At 38.8% G+C, this 20,443-nt stretch overlaps 1 long non-coding RNA gene across 1 annotated transcript in view; it reads left to right on the plus strand.

Moving 5' to 3' along the window:
• LOC139742488 (uncharacterized) overlaps positions 1–20,443 on the plus strand; it is a 91,266-nt gene that overhangs the window by 1,034 nt on the left and 69,789 nt on the right. Inside the window, exon 2 of the long non-coding RNA XR_011711706.1 lies at positions 12,521–12,967. This is a non-coding gene — a long non-coding RNA (uncharacterized lncRNA). The remainder of the gene's footprint in view (positions 1–12,520; positions 12,968–20,443) is intronic.

Raw genomic sequence — 20,443 nt, forward strand, 5'->3', positions numbered from 1 at the left:
CTTTCAGAAAGCAGGGTGAATAAGGGCCAATGTCAGTATCAAGTTGATGCAATGTGTGATTTTTATGAAAAATGATATTTTTTGGAATTCCCTATATGTTTCCTTTATATTGTCCACACATACACGTGTCATAATCTCTAGTAGTCTCCTCATCCAGCAGTTAAATTCTAACACCTAAATTTTGAAAATTCATAACTTTTGCATCGATTGTCTGATTTTCCTCAAACTTTCACTGATGTGTTCTACTAATGTTGCTGCTTTCACTCAATCCACACTTCTCTTTTGGTTTGGGTTTCATTTAAAGGTCAAACCTCAATTGGTTTCTAAAGATCAATCACCTTCATCATAGCAATAAGCCTATCTAATGAAAAAAAAAAGTAATGGTACTTTTTTTTTGTGAGCAGAATAGGCCTAGTGCGTGCACAAGAATCAAAGGTATCCCAAGTGGCTGTACAAAGCAGTCAAATGATGGTGGTGAATCACAGTATTTGTATGATGCCATCTGTTAAATAAAAAAAACAAAAAAACCAACAATTTCGAAGGCACAAACTCCTTCAAGAGAATTAGAAATTGAGTGTTTGGTAAATATGAATATGCATCATTAGTGAAAACTTTGGATTGCTCGAATTTTGACTCTTGTTTTTGTTCCCCTAATCGGAAATGTTCTCAAGAAATCTCTCAAAAGTATGTTTTTGTTCTAAATATCAAGTCATTCACTTAAATCTAAAGTTGCAAAAACTATAAACTAAAAACTAAAAGTATATTCATGGGACAAAAGTTGTGAAAATGAATTGATTCTGATTGTGAGTTTTACAGAAATATCAAATAGTTTTAAGTAAAAAAAAAAAAACTGGAAATGTCGCTATGGCGACTGGTATGCCTCTGCCATAATGCATAGTTCTAATAGGTGTATAGTACAATGTCCTCACAATGTGTGATGACAGTTTCACATAACTGGCAAAATAATGAAATGACAGGTTTGTCACACATGTCTTGAATGTTCACTTTCCTTGAACTAGGTTTGCTATAGTGCAGGTACATGTATTTGGGGAATTGAGGATTTTTACTGGACTTTTGACCCTTTTATAAGTTAATGCATTGAGTAATTTTCAAGGTATGAAGAAAAAGTGTAATTACAGTACATACAATACATTTTTTTTTTTTACATTTTAGCCTGGTCGTTCACCCTTAACCTTTGACCTTTGACCTTCTGGCAAAGAATCTCCATTAAGTAATACATGTATATATGAAGTTTTAAAAATAATCCTGCAAGCATTGCATATATACTATTATATGAGGGAAATAGTGAGAGTTTGAGGAGTTGACCTTGACCTTGATCCCCTGACCATTGACCCATGACTTATAAATTCCCTAGATAATCCCTGCCAGTCAGTATGTATGCATATGTACCAAGTTCCATGAAGATACATTGAACAATTTGCAAGAAAAGTGAAAAATGTGTAACATTTTCACCTGACCTTTGACCTTATGACCTTTGACATCATGACATGAAACTATCTCTGGAGAATGTTTTGCAGTAGTTCATGTCTACACTAAATTTCAAAAAATACCTTCGGACATTGCATATATGTGGGGGAAAAAGCTACATTTTTAGCATTGACCTTGACCTTTTTGACCTTTGACCTCTTGCCAATTTCACTAAAAAACTACTCAATTAATTGCCCCACCATACGTTATCCTTGGAGCAAGTTTGGTGAAAGTTGCTTCATCCTGTCTTGAGTTATCGCGTGAACAGATAAATTGTAGGATTTGACCTTGATCTTTGACCTTTGGCCTCTGTCCGATTTCACTAGTTTGGTGAAATTTGCTTTGTCCAGTCTTGAGTTATCGCGTAAACAGATACAATTTTATGATTTGACCTTCGGACTTAAGTCGATTTCAGCCAAAATCTAATCAAGTAATTGCCCCATCATACTTTATACTTGGACCAAGTTTGGTAAAATTGAAGTAAATATTACTCAAGTTACGTATCGCGTAAACGAATGGGGACGTACGTACGTACGGACAACCCAAAAACATAATGCCTCTGGCACAACTTCTTGTCAGAGGCATAAAAAGGTACTGCATAATATACAGCATTACAGGGTGTCAAAAATTATACTTTTAAAATGGCCCTCCCACTAAAAAAAAATAATAAAAAATAATAATTCTTGAGATATTTTAATACATATGATTAGCTGAAGGTTTTTTCTATCATATGACACTAAAATGTCTGAAAACATTTCATGCTTGGGTGAGCACTGCCCACTTACTTCTAAGGTTTTTAGATGTAAAGGACATGAAAAGTAGGCTGCACAATAATTATAATCAGAGGGCTTGTGGCATAGCAATAAAGACCTGCACCTTGGAGTGCCCCCACTAGACATGTTAGAGTCTGGGGCTAGGAAATGTGGGATGAATGGTTTGGAGTGGAGCAAAATGCCTAAGGATGGACCTAGGACAATGAAATACAGTGTATGCCTTCCTAAATTGTGACCCATCTCACACACACACACACAAACACACTCCCACCAACACACACTTTTACTTCAACCAAAGTAGGTAGTCAATTCCTAATTTGTAATTTTCACATTTATGAAAGTGGATGGTGCTCACTAAAGCATGAAATATTTTCTTTTTTTTATGTCATAATTTTGCGTGAGAGCTGAAAATATGTGAAATAGGTCAACCTAGCCAATCTTGACTTGTTCATATTTTCTGAAAGAGCAAGTCATCTTCTACATTATACTAAAGTTTGGGATCATAAAACGATAAGGAAATTGGGTTTTAAGCAGTTTTTCTGGAACACTTTTTGTCTCGCCCACTGGAGGTGAAGGCGAGACTAAGGGATCCAAATGGCGTCCGTCCGTCGTCCGTCACAAATGTTAAAGTTTACCTGCAAGACTCTCTTATGATGCATAACTTGGCAACTGTTACAGCAATGGCAGCCACACTTGGGTGATAGAAGCACTAGGGGTATCTCCATGTTATGGTGTTGTCGGAGGTCATGTGATGTCAAAGGTCATTTGAGGTCATATATTAAAGAGTATGTGGAAGACTCTTTTCTATGTTAAGTTTACCTGCAAGACTCTCTTTTGACAAATAACTTCACTTAAGTTGCTTGGATTACAACCTAACTTGGGTCATAGATGCACTGGGGGTACCTTCATGTTATGGTGCCGTTGGAGGTCACAGGATAAGGTCAAAGGTCATTTGAGGTCATATGTTAAAGTTTACTTGCAAGACTCTCTTATCACACGTAACTCGACACATGTTGCTACAATGGCAATCAAACTTGGTGATGGATGCACTAGGGGTACCTTCATGTTATGGTGCCTTAAGAGGTCACATAATAAGGTCAAAGGTCATTTGAGGTCATACGTTAAAGTTTACTTGCAAGACTCGTATCACACGTAACTCAGCACATGTTGCTACAATGGCAATCAAACTGGGGTGATGGTAGATGTCTCTTGCGAAGTTGAAGGTAACCACAAGGTCAAAGGTCACAGATAGGGGTCAACGAACTTTTAGGGCCCAATGTTAAGTTTTTAGGGCCCAATGTTAAGTTTTTAGGGCGCATTTCGTTTATGGCTCATAACTTTTGATCCCTTTGTCCGTTTGTGACCAAACTTAGATGGAAGATGTCCCTTGGGGAGGTGAAGGTCGTCCAAGGTCAAAGGTCACAGACAGGGTCAAACTTTTAGGGCCCAATATTGTGTTTTTAGGGCGCGCTTTGTGGCTCATAACTTTTGATCCCTATGTCCGTTTGTGACCAAACTTGGATGGTAGATGTCCCTTGGGGATTTAAAGGTCATCACAAGGTCAAAGGTCACAGAAAGGGGTCAACAAATTTTTAGGGCCCAATGTTAAGTTTTTATGGCGCGTTTCGATTATAGCTCATTACTTTTGATCCCTTTGTCCGTTTATGACCAAACTTAGATGGAAGATGTGCCTTGGGGAGGTGAAGGTCGTCCAAGGTCAAAGGTCACAGACAGGGTCAAACTTTTAGGGCCCAATATTGTGTTTTTAGGGCGCGCTTTGTGGCTCATAACTTTTGATCCCTATGTCCGTTTGTGACCAAACTTGGATGGTAGATGTCCCTTGGGGATTTAAAGGTCATCACAAGGTCAAAAGTCACAGAAAGGGGTCAACAAATTTTTAGGGCCCAATGTTAAGTTTTTATGGCGCGTTTCGATTATGGCTCATTACTTTTGATCCCTTTGTCCGTTTGTGACCAAACTTGGATGGTAAATGTCCCTTGGGGTGTTGAAGGTCACCACAAGGTCAAAGGTCATAAGCAGGTCAATTAACTTCTGGGAGTTATAAAGAATATTAATTCCTTGTACGCGAATGGGCGAGACACAATTTGGCACTTGCCTTGTTTGGTAGAATAATGTGATAAGGTGTTTCTCAAAGAGTCCTGTTTTCATTTCTTAAAAACCCTGTCCATGCTCATCACTTTCGACTCCAATATCTTTAGAAGGGATATCACTACTGCTTTGAAAGATGGCGTTGGTCATCAACAGAATATGTTAATAAAGCAGGTACAAATTCAGCTTAATCTGATAATCCCTTCATTGTTGTTGGTCTGGTGGTTATCATCTTGTTATCTGTTCCATTCATCGCACAGCTAGCGCGCTTGGTAAAGATTAAGCGCTTGAATAGACCCTGTTCTTCAGAGCTTCTTTTCTCAGTTCACACTTATCAAGAGTGTGTACTTTCTTTCCAATATTTAGATAGGCTAGGAGAGTCCATTTGGATTGAGTTATCATTTTAAAGCTTAGAGTCTGCTCTTTCAGAATCTGACCTTAACTAAAAATCCATGTCTGGCGACTTTTTGTTCGTTTTGTGGTGCAGGGTCACATATGATAGGAGAGACATCTAGCTATCCACCCCAATATTTTTTTTTACCAAAATTCAATAAAAATTTCTGTTTTGGGGCCATTTTAAAAGTGTATCATTTTATTTGAGACACCCTGTAGTTTGCAGTACCCATATTTACTGGCAGTAAAATTCAGTTGATTTTTTTTTTTACACCCCTTCATGGACATATTTCATCATCAATCTATCAAAAGAGGAAAATGAAAATTTGTATAATTCTGTACACCTATAGCAAATGGAAGATGATCTGACATGCTACATCATGGACATGTCAAATTGTTTCGTTGGTCGTTCAGTGTACAATGAATTTTGAAATGTATTTTTTATTTATTTATTTTTTTTTGTGGTTTATTAAGGAATCAAAGCAAAATACGATCTTCAGAGGCAGATATACATTGTATACTGATAGGTAAAATTTACGACAAATTACAATGTCTGTACATATGATTTGGATGATGTAATTGACATAATTATGCATATATCACTATACTTGTATTCTGTTTTTTTTTTGTCAGAATCTGGTCAAACATATCTTATCCTGTTCCTCTAATTTTTCTCTTTTTATCCAGACAGACTTGCTTTTTAGGCAGACTTCCCTTTTAATTTTACATAATATGCCACTGTGTTGTACTCCTATAAAAACTCTGTTAAAGTCCGTCTTGAAGCTAATATTCCTCATTATAGGCATATACTTCAAGAAGTAGTCATATATGCATAATACTGGTAATCTAAAGATCCTAACCTAAAGATCCACTTGGCCACCTGTAACCCCTGCTCAAGTAGCCTAGCTGACCACCTGGAAAAAAAAAAGTGAAGGGCAAGCCCTTGACCTTTGACCCAACCATGAGCCGTACCCTTGACCAAAGCTCCCCTACAATATAAAACCTGCGACTCCTGTAATTATGTGTCTGCTAGAATACAGTACAGAATAAAGGAACCATTATAGTGACCAATACCTGTGGGAAGATGGTAGTGTACTGACAATGGAATTAACAGCAAGGACTTTTATTTTCCATGCAAACTGTGTATGGGATTAATAAATTTATGTAAGAGCTACAATTTTCATTAAAATAGAACAGACTTTTTAGCTCACCTGAGTCAGGCTCAAGTGAGCTGTTGCAATGATTCATCATCTGGCGTCTGTTACAAACGTATGTGTTGTGCATAAAATTTTTACACTTTCAGTTTCTTGAAAACCCCATTATAACGGATTTTCACCAAACTTGGCGGGCAGCGTCCGTAGGGGGATAGGATTATATAGAGCTATATAATTATTTGATACCATAAGTAAGTAGATTGGTGACTGTAGTTTTAAGTAGAATGCTCATCCAATATCATTTTGGTCCTTTGCATCTGTCTTTGTATTTATGAATGCATTGGCTATGGGAAAGAGTATGATGATTTAAAGGACAAGTTCACCTTCATAAACATAAGGATTGAGAGAATGCAGCAATATTAGTAGAACACATCAGTGAAAGTTTGAGGAAAATTGGACAATCGATGCAAAAGTTATGAATTTTTAAAATTTTTTGTGTTGGAACCGCTGGATGAGGAGACTACTACAGCTTGTGAGTCATATGCGTACAACAGTATAAAGAAAATGTAAAGAAAATTCAACATATTTTCATTTTTTTCGCATAATAATAGAGCACTTGACTTGCCTCTTTCTAAAGGCAGGGGGAATAATATTACCCATAACATTTGTCGGTAACGAGTCGGGGGAATGTGTACTTTTTTCCAAAGATGAAATTTTGTGAAATTCTCTTTATATTTTCCTTACATTGTTGTACGCATGTGACATCTAAGTTATTCACACACTGCAGTAGTCTTCTCATCCAGCGGTTACTGCACAAAAACTTCAAAAATTCATAACTTTTGAACGGATTGTCCGATTTTCGTCAAACTTTCAATGATGTGTTCTACTAATATTGCTACATTCTCTCAATCCTTATGTTAATGAAGGTGAACTTGTCCTTTAAAGGATGCCATTAGCACAAATTTGAAATGCATCAAGGTAATTGTGAAGAAAGCAAAGATGAAATGCTAAACCGATGTTACAGTTGACACAAATGAGAAAAGCATGACCAAATGCACAAAACAGTTGGATTTTTGTGAAAATTTAACCAAAAAAAAGAGAAAAAATCTTTAACAATATTTTTAAAGGGGTAAATTACAGAATACAGGCAGCCAATCACGGAGAGCACAAATTGCTCTAAAAAGAGCGTAATTACGCTTGCCGATAGCAACCATCTAAAATATTAATTCAATCTGCGATATGGTCTGTGATTCAGCTGTCGACGATTGCATTTGTTTACGTGTGTTTTCTTTGGTCTGTGCGGGGAGAGTGTGGTATTTGGCGTTGTTCTCGGGTTTTTTTTGGAGTGTCCCCTGATATAATGTACACATAGCTCTAGATTCTTACGATCCTAGTCTAGACCAGCCTTTTGAATTTACGATGTATACTCACGTTTTTAGGAGCTGAGGATAGTCCATATCCATGTATAGACAACTAGAAAACGATCAAAATTTAGGTGCGACAAAAAGCAATCACTTAACTAATTGCTGGTGCGAGACAGACAGATGATGTGTGGGGATTGCCAGCTGGCTGTTCGAATGATGGCAAATGAGCTGGGCATGAATCGAGACAGCATCTGGAAGATTCTCTCTGAAGATCTGGACATGTGGAAAATCTGCGCAAAGATGATGCCAAAACTCCTGAGTGATGACCAGAAGAATTGACCCATGCAAGTTTCATTCCCAACTCATTTGCCATCATTCAAACAATCAGCTGACGATCGCCACACACCATCTACCTGACACGCTCGATGTTGACCTAAGTTTTGGTCGTTACGGGCCTTCCGCTCCTGGGGTCATCTTCCATGTCCTCTCATCCTTACCAACTCTTGCACCCCTCAAAAACATGTGTGCCTGTCATCGTCTCATCTCCGTACACTTGCTGCAGCAATCTCAGCGCTTCTGATAGAGTTTTCTCCAACCTTACCAGAAACTTCAAGTTTGTTTGTTGCTCTGTTATCATTGCTGAACGACCCGAAACAGAGGATGTACAATATACAAAATTATGTGGAAAAAAATCTGATGGCTACAGAGAGCTGAGATCACAGTTAAATACTCCAGATAGATTACTTTGAAGGTGAAACTTCTTAGTTTGAAGTTTTGGTTTGAAATAAATCTTTATGACACCAGTCCTGGAACTTTTCTTACACACCTCGTATGTATAAGTGGCAAAGTTGTGCCAGTCAACATTTCGGTGCACATGCTCAAGGCCAAAGGTCAAAAGGTCAAGGTCAAATGCTATGCAATGCCTGAAGGTAATTCTAGCTTGGTTCAAGTGAGCTATTGCAATTGCTCTTCGTCCGGCGTGCTTCGTGCGTTGTGCATTGTGCGTCATGCGTTGTGCATTTACTTTTTACATTTTCATCTTCTTCTTGAGAACCCAATGACCGATTATCACCAAACTTGCAGGTAATATCCCTAGGGGGATAGAATCTCAATTTGTTCAAATAGGCACCATGCCCCACCTGGGGGCCCCCAAAAAAAAATTAAGGAATCTTAAAAAATCTTTTTCTCTAGAACCAGAAGTGATAAAGTTAATACTCTGAGTTTTAAATAGTACATTGATGACTGTAGTTTCAAGTTTGTTCACGGCAAAATCTGGTGGGGAGGGATCCTAATGGGACCTAAATTGTACATTTTCATCTTTTTCTTGAAAACCACATGATGAATTTTCACCAAACTTGGCAGGTAGCATCCCTAGGGGGATAGAATATCAATTCCATCAAATGGGCACCATGCCCCACCTGGAGGGGCCCCTATGGGGACCTAACCCACCCCAGCAAGGAATCTTTAAAAGATTTTCACTAGAACCAGTAGTGATTGAGCTAAGTCACTACAATGAGTCAGTATATTGATGCTGTTTCAAGTTTGTTCAAGGCAGAATCAAGGATGCCCCCCCCCCCCCTTCCCGGGGCCCAGGGGAGTGGGGTGTGATGGGTCCAAATGGGGACTTAAATTGTACATGTACATATTCTTCTTGAAAACCCCTTGATGAATATTATTCACCAAACTTAGCAGGTAGCATGCCAGGGGGTCAAGATCTCAATTTGTTCGACAGGGCCCCATGCTCTCCTTTGGGGCCTCTTGGGGGCCTCTTGGGGGCCCAATCCCCCCCCCCCCCAAACATTAAGGAATATTTACAATTCTTCGTCTCTAGAACCAGAAGTGATAAAGCAAAGTTACTATGAGTTTGTACATTGATGACTGTAGTTCCAAGTTTGTTCATTGCAGATCCAGGGCTGCCCTTCCACCCCCTTGGAGTCGGGGGGAGGGGGGGGGGAGAATCCAAATGCAGACGTAAATTTTACATTTTCATCTTTTTGCTGAAAACAGCGTAATGGATTTTCACCAAACTTGGCAAGTAGCATTCCTAGGGGAATAGGGTCTCAAAGTGTTTGAATGGGCACCATGCTTACCTTAGGGGCCCCAGGGGCTCCATACCTCCTAAATTAAGGAATATGCAATAATATTCTTCCCTAGAATCAGAAGTGATGGAGCTTTAAGTCTTTTCAGCTCACCTGAGCCGAATGCTCAAGTGAGCTATTGTGATCCCTCTTCGTCCGGCGTCCAGCGTGCGTCGTGCGTAAACTTTTTACATTATCATCTTCTTCTTGAGAACCCCATGACAGATTTTCACCAAACTTGGCAGGTAGCATCCCTAGGGGGATAGGATCTCAATTTGTTCAAGTGGGCACCATACCCCACCTGGGGGGCCCCAGTGGGGCCCAAACTCCCAGTGGGGCCCAAACTCCCCAAAATTAAGGAATCTTAAAAAATCTTCTCTAAAACCAGAAGTGATAGAGCTAGGTTAATACTATGAGTTAGTACATTGATGACTGTAGTTTCAAGTTTGTTCATGGTGGAATCAGAGGTGCCCCCCCCCCCCCTTGGGACCCAGGGGAGGGGGGGTTTGGAGGGGGTCCTAATGGGGCCCAAATTGTACATTTTCATCTTTTTCTTGAAAATGGCATGATGAATTTTTCAACAAACTTGGCAGGTAGCATCCCTCGGGGGAAAGAATCTCATTCCCATCAAATGGGCACCATGCCCCACCTGGAGGGCCCCAGGGGGCCTAAATTGTGACCTAAATTGTGAATCTTTTTCTTGAGAACCCCATGATGAGTTTTCACCAAACTTGGCAGGTAGCATCCCTAGGGGGCTAGAATCTCAATTTCATCAAATGGGCACCATACCCCACCTGCGGGGCCCCCAGGGGTCCCCCCCCCCAGTAAGGAATCTTTAAAGATTTTCTCTAGAACCAGAAGTGATTGAGCTAAGTTAATACCATGAGTCAGTATATTGATGACTGTTGTTTCAAGTTTGTTCATGGCAGAATCAGGGGAGTCCTTCCCCCCTTAGGACCCAGGGAAGTGGGATTGGATGGGTCCAAATGGTGATGTAAATTGTGCATGTTCATAATCATTGGAAACGTCAAACCCCTCGATGAATATTCACCAAATTGACAGGTAGCATGCCAGCTCTCAAAGCTTCCCTCCACCATAAGTTTCCAATGTTCTCAGGTAAGAGTCTGCAAGAATGCATGGAAGGTGAACTTGCGATACTCAGGTGAGCGCAAGACCCCGCAGGTCTCTTGCGATGGAATATGCAAATTATGGACACCATGCACCCAGTTCTCAAAGCTGCCCCCCCCCCCCCCCCCCCCCCCCCCCCGGCCCCAAGTTTTCAATGTTCTCAGGTAAGAGTCTGCAAGAATGCTTGGAAGGTGAACTTGCGATACTCAGGTGAGAGCGAGACCCACGGGTCTCTTATCTTGAAACTTTTTAGAGTATACATGTACAGTTGTACTACCAAATAAAGATTCTCCAGAGAGAGTCTTGGGTCATGAGGTCAAAAATGTAAAAATTTCACTTTTTTCTCCGTATCTCGCAAATGGTTCAAGGTATCTTCATGGAACATAGTACATATGCATGTACTGACTTAAGGGGATTATCTCAGGAATTTGGGGCCATGGGTCAAAGGTCAGGGATCAAAGGTCAAGGTCAACTTATCAAAGTTTCACTATTTCCCTCATATTTATGCAATGCCTGCACAGGATTTTTCATGAAACTTCATGTATCTATCCGATATAGACTCTCAGAGAAGTTTCTTACCAAAGGTTAAAGGTCAAGTGAAAGTGGTAAATTTTACTTCTTCCTCCATATCTCGAAAGTGACTCAAGGTATCATCATGAAACTTAGTACATATTCATGCATGTTCTACTTGACGGTGATTTTCTTTGGAATTTTAGGGTCATAGGGTCAAGGGTCAAAGACCAGGTTATATGCTAATATTTTATTTTTTAATACTGAAATTGCACTTTTCTCCATACCTTGAAAATACTCAATGCATAAAGGGTCAAAAGTCAAGTAAAAATCCTCAAATCCCCAAATGCCTGCACTCTTAGATAATATAGCCATTCATCCAGTTAAGGACAAGTCCACCTTCATATATATAAGGATTGAGAGAATGCAGCAATTTTTAGTAGAACACATCAGTGAAAGTTTGAGGAAAATTGTACAATCCGTTCAAAAGTTACAAATATTTTAAGTATCTGCGCAGTTACTGCTGGAAGAGAAGACTACTACAGTGTATGATGTCACATGCGTACAACTATATAAGGAAAATAAAAAGAGAATTTCACAAAGCTTTACTTTTTGAATAAAGTGCACATTTCTTCGACTTGCTACTGACATATGTTAGAGGGTAATATTATTCCCCCAGTCGAGTGTTCTTTTGTTATGCGAGAAAAATGGAAACATGTTGAATTTTCTTTGAATTCTTTCTTTATATCGTTGTACTCATGCGACATCACAAGCTATAGTAGTCTTTTCATCCAGCCGTGACTGAGCAGAAACTTCAAAAATTTATAACTTTTTAACGGATTGTCCAATATTGCTCAAACTCTCACTGATGTGTTCTACTATTATTGCTGCATTCACTCAACCCACATGTCTATGAAGGTGAACTTGTCCTTTAAAACCTAGTTCAAGAAAAGTGAACATTCTACACATTTGTGACAAACCTGTCATTTAATATCTTTCCAATTCTCTGAAACTGTCATCACACATTGTCAAGACATTGTACTATAGACCTGTTAGGAGAACCATGCATTATGGCGGAGGCATACCAGCTGCCATAGCGACATTTGTAGTTGCTTTTTGCTTTCAAAAAAGAAGTGGGTTGAGGGAAAGTGAATATTCTGCTTGAAAAATCAGGAGATATCATTGATTGAAACAAAGTTTGGATGAAAAATTTGAACTGAAGTTACAGGGCTTTCACTGAAATGAGAATTCAGGTTACAGTTACACTTAGACATGTATGTTATAGTTGACTTCAGAAATCTCACCAGATTTTTGTTTTATAACACGTAAATACATTGTCTTTCATACGTCTGTTTTTCCCCCTCTTCTCTTTTCTTTCGTCTTTGCATGCAGCAGTAGAATTCTTTTTCAATGGAACATGAATTATTCAAAAGAATAATAGCATGTGTTTAAATCTGATGAATCACTTTTTGGGGATGGTTAATTCTTTTGTGTCTATATCTTTGATGTGTTTCTCTATGCAGAACTAATGTATGGAGAGCCTACTGGCCCAGAAGAAGAATTACATGTGGGAAACACCTTTCAGAGATAATAGAGTACCATCAGTTTGACGTCCTGTCACCAGTTGTCCACTCTGCGTTGAACAAACCTAGGGAAGTATACATTTGATCATTGCAAGATTGATATCTTTGACTCCAGAAAATCAAGTGAAAGACAGACAACAATGTCTTTAAGGACTAATCTTGATAGCAGAACATATTGTGGATATCCTATTATGGCATTGTTGCTGTGCTCCTTCATTTGTTCATGTAGTGGATTTGGGGAGACAAATGGTGATATTGTGTGGGATCCATTTCCACCTGAGCCATCCTACCAAGCAGGACAAATGCACATGCACAGAACTTTTCAAGACATCAGTAAAGTGGCAATACATTTCATCCATTCTCTACCACCAAAGCAGCTACCCTGGGGTGAGTATGGGCTATTAAAAAGCTATGTTATTGCAGTACATGAAGTATTTAGGTTATAACCACAGAATATTCATCAATCACTTTAATAGTGCTAACACCCCATTTACCCTTTTTGTGAAGTTGGTGTAGCATGCAAAGGAACTCGTGTCATACTCGCTTAACTATGTGAAAAGCATTGGTTATGGACTGCAGATTTTAAAAGGAAAGTGTACTGGCATTTTCATGGTAATGCATTTTTTTTCCAATTCTAATGAAAACCAGGTGCTAAAATACAAACAGAATTTCATGGTGTAGTCTGTAATTTTTGTATTTTAAAAATGTCCCTTTTTTGTGCCATTCATGCTAATGAGCTGACAAGCCCAAATATTGTGATGTTACGGTAGCCCTTAACATGCTGAGGAGATGATACTGACTCATGTGATCCTCAAATTCAAACAGTTATGAATATTTATAGGTGATTTTGACCCTGAAGCAGAACGTAAACAACCAAGACCGGGCTGCTTTTGCCATTGCTGCCGCTGTAGTGCTGGCTGCATACAAAGATAGGGGTAGGCCAAAAGGGCTGCATGATGGTCGATGACGATAAGGCAAAAAAAAAAAAAAAAAATTTACATTGGTGTAACCTGCCCAACCCTAAAAATTCCGCCGACCCTATGTTTTTTTATTATTTTTTTTGGCTATAGATATCAAGTATCTTGTTGACTGCGATCGCGATCGCAAAAACCCGGAAGTGGAAAAGGCTCTGGGTATATCGCATGTACGAGGGAGAGATCTAGCTAGCGCCTCGCATAGCCTCGCTTGATCAGTACGTCATCTGTTTCCAACACGGACGCATATACTCAATCAAGATTTATACAGTGTATACTAGCATTCAGACTGCAATGTATTGTGCACAGTTTTGCCATAGGTTTCCTGTGTGGAAAACTTACACGAATCTGTATATGTGGGACTGTAATAGAGATCACCGTGTGCGATGAAAAGATCGTACATATGGGTCAATTTGCATCAATCTTATCTAAGTCAAAATAGGGCAATTCCACGATAACACTGTGACACTTTTGAGTATAATTTCACTCATCAAATGTAAATAATAATCAAAATGTAACACTTGAGAAAAATTTCTTATTGTGTATCTATGCATATCATCATAAGCAATTTTTAAAACAAAACAAAAAGGAAGAAAAACTGCTGTGGTAAATGAGTTATGCACGATTAATTACCACTGTGACACCGTGACGCAAAATGGACATAGGTTTTTGTGCACTTTGTTTACTGACAAAACTCTGTGAAGTTAATGAACATTTTGATAAGTGGATCTGTTCATGGGATGTACTAGAGACTCAATGATAATAATGAAGTAAAATTTGATTAAAGAGTCAATTGACAGGAAAATTATGACATAGATTTTAAATAAGTGCACCGTAACACCGTGACTGTAACACCGTGACCTCTGAAATGTGTGTAGAAAACCTATGGAGAATCCTGTTGTCTTACTTTCAGCTCATAGTGTTTCTCCATTAGGTAGAATGAAATGATGATTCATGATGAATGTTTGACATCACAGTATAACACTTCCAGATAAAACAGAAAAATACTGAAATCATAACAGATTATCAAAAACAACAAAGTAAAGAAAAACTTTGCACTGTAACGCCGTGACATGTCATATACGTTTGTACACGTTACAGTCAGGAACACTGCTCTTACAGAAAAATATACTTTATGTTTTGAGACATAATTCACTCTATCATCATTGAAAGCTTGTTAAATATTTCTGAGTGAACTTTTAGGGTTTACAACTACTCTTTAAAAGTCCAATTTGTATATATTTAAAGATGACATACAAATTTGAAACTTTGATTTTAATACCTTTGGTCACAAAGCCAGGTGAACCCACTTTAATAGCAATTTCAGTAGCAACTAGAGAGGGGCCGTCAAAGGCGGCAGACCCACGCCTTGTACAGCAAGTATAGCAAGCCGAGAGTGTGTTGATATCAAAGGTCGTATGAGTGTACGATCTTTGATGGTATCCACAAAAGCGCAAAAGAAAAACAAAATTTACGTACCCCCTAGGCAATTACCCCTATGATTAGTGTCTACGGGAATTATTCAATGCAAGGGTTAAATGCAAATGTCTACTACACCAGTATTCGGTCACCAACGAGCGCCGCAACGTCCCCGATGCTATTTTGCACCAACAGGGTAGAGCGCGATGCATTTTCAGCGGCCTTGCACACGCATTGACATTGAGCGCGCATATCGTGCAGTGTGACTGCGACCGAGCAAATGCTCCTCCAACGAAAAAAACAATCAATTTTGATTTGAAAAATCATCAAAATACGGGCCAGTTTGTGACGACGGAGAACGAACTTTCATAAATCCAGAAGGACATAGTCCTTCAAATAGGCCTAAACGTAAATTTCGGAATTCTTACGAACATTTGAGCAGCGAAGTCCAATCGTTTGGGAGTTTGTTTTCGTATGGTAGCGGAAAATCGCAAAGTGAGAAACGGGAAATTTTTGGAGTGGTCACTATACCATGGGGTCAAAACTTAAAGGTCGCACAGAATTTGCAAGGGTCAACCGATTATCACCAAAATCTAATCGATTCTTTCCTGTCATTATCCAGACATCCCCTGAACATTTCGTGCAAATCCGTTTACCCGTTCTCTTGTTATCTTGTACACAAACAAACAAACAAACAAACAAACACACAAACAAACAAACAAACAAACAAACAAACAAACAAAAAAACAAACAAACAAACAAACAAACAAACAAACATACGGAACCCTTTACATAACCCCCTGCCGATTTTCATCGGCGTGGGTAACTAGAGAGGGGCCGTCAAAGGCGGCAGACCCACGCCTTGTACAAAGTCGGGGTAAACATACTGTGCATTCGGTCATCTACCAGAATTCGGTCACTTAATTGCCAGTGTCCTTTATCACCAGCCAGTGCGTTCTACCAAAGATCGTACACTGAAGTGTACGATCTTTGGTTCTACAGTCACATCACACGCAAATCACATCATTTCACATACGGTAACACTCATTCACCACAGGAAAGTCCTTTAGTCTCCTCCAAAAATCCATCGAAAATCCCAAATTCCACCGTCAAAAGTGCAGATTCGGAACTTTTCCAAGCGCGCGCGAATTAAGTCCAGTTTTAGAGTATTGTCTACGCGACGGGTCGCTGAAAAAGCGCTAAAAATCGAGAAATACGCCGTTTTCTCGCGGGATATTTTGCTTATAGCAAGCCGAGAGTGTGTTGATATCAAAGGTCGTATGAGTGTACGATCTTTGATGGTATCCACAAAAGCGCAAAAGAAAAACAAAATTTACGTACCCCCTAGGCAATTACCCCTATGATTAGTGTCTACGGGAATTATTCAATGCAAGGGTTAAATGCAAATGTCTACTGCACCAGTATTCGGTCACCAACGAGCGCCGCAACGTCCCCGATGCTATTTTGCACCAACAGGGTAGAGCGCGATGCATTTTCAGCGGCCTTGCACACGCATTGACATTGAGCGCGCATATCGTGCAGTGTGACTGCGACCGAGCAAATGCTCCTCCAACGAAAAAAACAATCAATTTTAATTTGAAAAATCATCAAAATACGGGCCAGTTTGTGACGACAGAGAACGAACTTTCATAAATCCAGAAGGACATAGTCCTTCAAATAGGCCTAAACGTAAATTTCGGAATTCTTACGAACATTTGAGCAGCGAAGTCCGATCGTTTGGGAGTTTATGTTTTCGTATGGTAGCGGAAAATCGCAAAGTGAGAAACGGGAAATTTTCGGAGTGGTCACTATACCATGGGGTCAAAACTTAAAGGTCGCACAGAATTTGCAAGGGTCAACCGATTATCACCAAAATATAATCGATTCTTTCCTGTCATTATCCAGACATCCCCTGAACATTTCGTGCAAATCCGTTTACCCGTTCTCTTGTTATCTTGTACACAAACAAACAAACAAACAAACAAACAAACAAACAAACAAACAAACATACGGAACCCTTTACATAACCCCCTGCCGATTTTCATCGGCGTGGGTAATAAAAAGAATCATTCAAGCAATTTGTGTGGTACAAAATGTACCATAATTATTATTCTTTTTCAAAGATGTACTGGAAAATGAACATGTACACAAAAATGATTACAATGCAAATTCTTATTCATACACATAAATCCAAGTGAGTGTGGCTCTTAATGGCGAAACTTGTATTAAAAGATTGTGCACAGCACCATGCACAGGAAAGTAGTATTCCAGTGAGTTTAACTTTTGGTGGACACATCGATCTAGCTTCAGTATGCCCTAAGTAATTCTTTAGGATACCAGGGAAGCTGCAGCAAGACTTCAGACTGTTTATCATGTTAGGAACACATTTGAGTCTACAAAAGAAGATTCAAACCATGTGATAAAATGGTCAATTATGATAAAAATATCAAACAAAGGGTATTAACTCAACTGAAACTGATGCCTTTACCGTAATTAAAAGTTCAAAACCTTCAGAAATGGATAGTTAAAAAAGGATAGAAAAGGATAGTTATGAATCTGGTAGGTGGCACACTGTGAGTGGACTGCTTCCATTTTAACCCACAATGTGCTCTGAGTGTTGATTGGCATATCAAACCCCACTGCATTGTAAACACAGTTCTCGATTTTTGGCACAGAAAGGGTTAAAATTGCATGATGCTGGCAACAAGTACAAGTGATAATCTTTGTGGATATAGCTTGACCCATCTGTTATGAACAATCCTTGAAAAACCTCTATCTTTTGAGTAAATGTGACAGAGAAATCAGATGGTCACTTCAACAGTTAATTATCATGTGTAATCCAGTGTGTGTCCTGTGTTATTGCAATGCAAGTCACGGTGTTATAGTCATGGTGTTACAGTCACTGTAACACCATGACACATTTTAATGAGCTTTAATTAATTAACAAAATGAGTTACCATCATTCTAGTACTTGTATATGGTAGCTACATGTGGTCATGATTTGGGCTATCAAAATAAACCCTTTTGTGTTTGTAATTTTCAAACAATACTAAAAACATCAGTTTTTACCGTAACACTGTGACATTATTGATGATCGTATTTGCGATGTTCGCTGAAGCTTAACACACTGAAAATCTTGCACTTTGATGATTTGGTAATGATGTTCAACCCTTAAACTCTGAAAACAAAGGCAAATTTTTTACCTCCTGTTTCATTTTCTCATGCTACATTCATTTAACTTCATTATATTTTTCAGATATTTATGTCAAATTTAATCATGCTGATTTTATGCACATATTTAGCAAGGTTAATGATGTAATTTTTTAACAAGATGGTCAAATATGAAAAATTCAGTCCTTAAGCTTTCATTTGATACCAAAATGAATGAGATTTGACTATTTTGAAAATTTGATGGTCATGTCCACTTTATCGTGGAAATGCCCAATAGTAAAATATTCAGGATAGGGATTTCAACATCTTAAAGGGAAGATAAACCCCAAGAGCAATGTGGATTGAGTGAAAGCAGCAACATTAGTAGAACACATCAGTGAAAGTTTGAAGAAAATCGGACAATCGATGCAAAAGTTATGAATTTTTAAAGTTTTGGTGTTGGAACCGCTGGATGAGGAGACTACTAGAGGTTATGACGTATGAGTGGACAACAATACCAAGAAAATATAAAGAAAATTCTACAAAAATCCATTTTCCATAAAAATTACAAATTCCATCAACTTGATATTGACATATGCTAAGGGTAGCAATTATTCCCCCTGCTTTCTGAAAGCGGTTGGTCCATTGCTCTTTCATAATTCTAGAAAAGTGAATTTTTGTTGAATTTCCTTTATATTTTCTTTGTATTTGGCATTAATCTTGGTTAATATTTGCTATCATTCCAATTTCCCATGCTTTTGTTACACCCATCGCACTGATCACATACCTTGTACTAGACCAAGACTGTGTTTGCATGCTCAGTGATGTACAAAGCTGTACATTACGTGCATCAATTCGACTTGCTAGAAAGGCGCTGCGCTCAGGGCTCACTTCCGTGGCTACTCGAAACAGCTGCGGCCATGAGGCTGAGCAGCTGGGCAATGCACGCACTCTTGTACACACGTATACATATCAGACTGCTGTCGCATGGCTGCAATTTGAGGAAGAGCTGGACTTGCTATCATCATTGACTGTCATTACTTTTAAGATGGATTTCGAAGTTGTTTAAAAAGTGAAATGTTTTTAATATGTGAAGGACAGGGAATGATTTTAGATTGTGCAAGCAGTGACTCTGGAAAGCTCGCAAAGAGTGATAGTTAGTTGTTGTAGCAATGATGTACATTCACCATCGATAACAATAGGTCGTGATAACTGATTTGATGTAAATTTACCTTCATGAGTGTATTGAAATAAGCCATTAAATTGTTTCCTGTGATTTTGGTGCAATTTGGTAACATGGAATTTGAGATATCTACATGGATACCAAATAGTGCAGATTCATGTGTACAGACATAGGCCACTGGAAAAAAAAAAATTGAAGTTCTAGTTTATAATAGTGAGGACTACTTCAGGCCTACTACTTTCGAAGAAGACCACCAAGCTATTTGCCTTGGTTAAATAAACCTCTGAAAATCCTGACCACAGGATCTTTGGAGACTGCAGGCCTAGACCTGTGACTTTTAGAAGGGAATGTGATAAGAAGTGTAATGAGGTAGAAACCCTTTTTTTTCTTCACTCTCCTGAATCTTCACATTTGGGAAGTTTGTCTGATTATATTGTGTAAATTGTTGAAATTCTACATAGGCACATATCAGAATCTATATTAGTCTTCAAAGGTTAGAGTGCTCAACAGAAATCTAGAATCCCTACCCTGTATCAGAGTCTATCAATAGGTCTGGACAGCATCAGGGACCTAGATATGTCTTATAATTCAACGGGCGAACTCGATGAGTTGGCAAGCTTTTGCTGTCATCACTGCAACTGCCTCTGACCCTGTTGTCTTTGTGAGGTATGTTTTGGAATATCTTAACTTTATACTTAGTGATCATGTCATAATGCATCATTTCACACAGGGCATATCAGTCAGGCTGTCATGTCGCAAGCATCAAAATCTTAAAATGCTCAAAACAACATCCCGACCAATTCTATACATTTCAGACAATTTTAAGCGTTTCAAAATTTCCGCTTATGCACGTTGCTCTGCGCGTTTTTGCACACACAGTGCGAAAAAAAGTACACTTTCTTCGGTGATGTGGATTCCTGAATCATCCAGCAGTGATATCCTTTGATTGCCGTTCAATCTTGACCAATAACAAAGCAATACACATGCGCCAAAGCTTAAATTCCGTACGCAAGTCTATGTGCAAGTATAGGGAAAAGAACATGCCTTCCTTCATTTTGTTCACCATAGCTCTTCAAACTACTGGGGAACCCCATGTTTTTATTACATATTCCAAAAGCATGTGAATTATACATAACA

The sequence above is a fragment of the Diadema antillarum genome, unplaced genomic scaffold (genome assembly GCF_040938485.1).
Source record: "Diadema antillarum isolate AM-2024a unplaced genomic scaffold, OU_Dant_1.0 seq00001003_RagTag, whole genome shotgun sequence".
In the NCBI taxonomy this organism is placed as follows: domain Eukaryota; kingdom Metazoa; phylum Echinodermata; class Echinoidea; order Diadematoida; family Diadematidae; genus Diadema; species Diadema antillarum.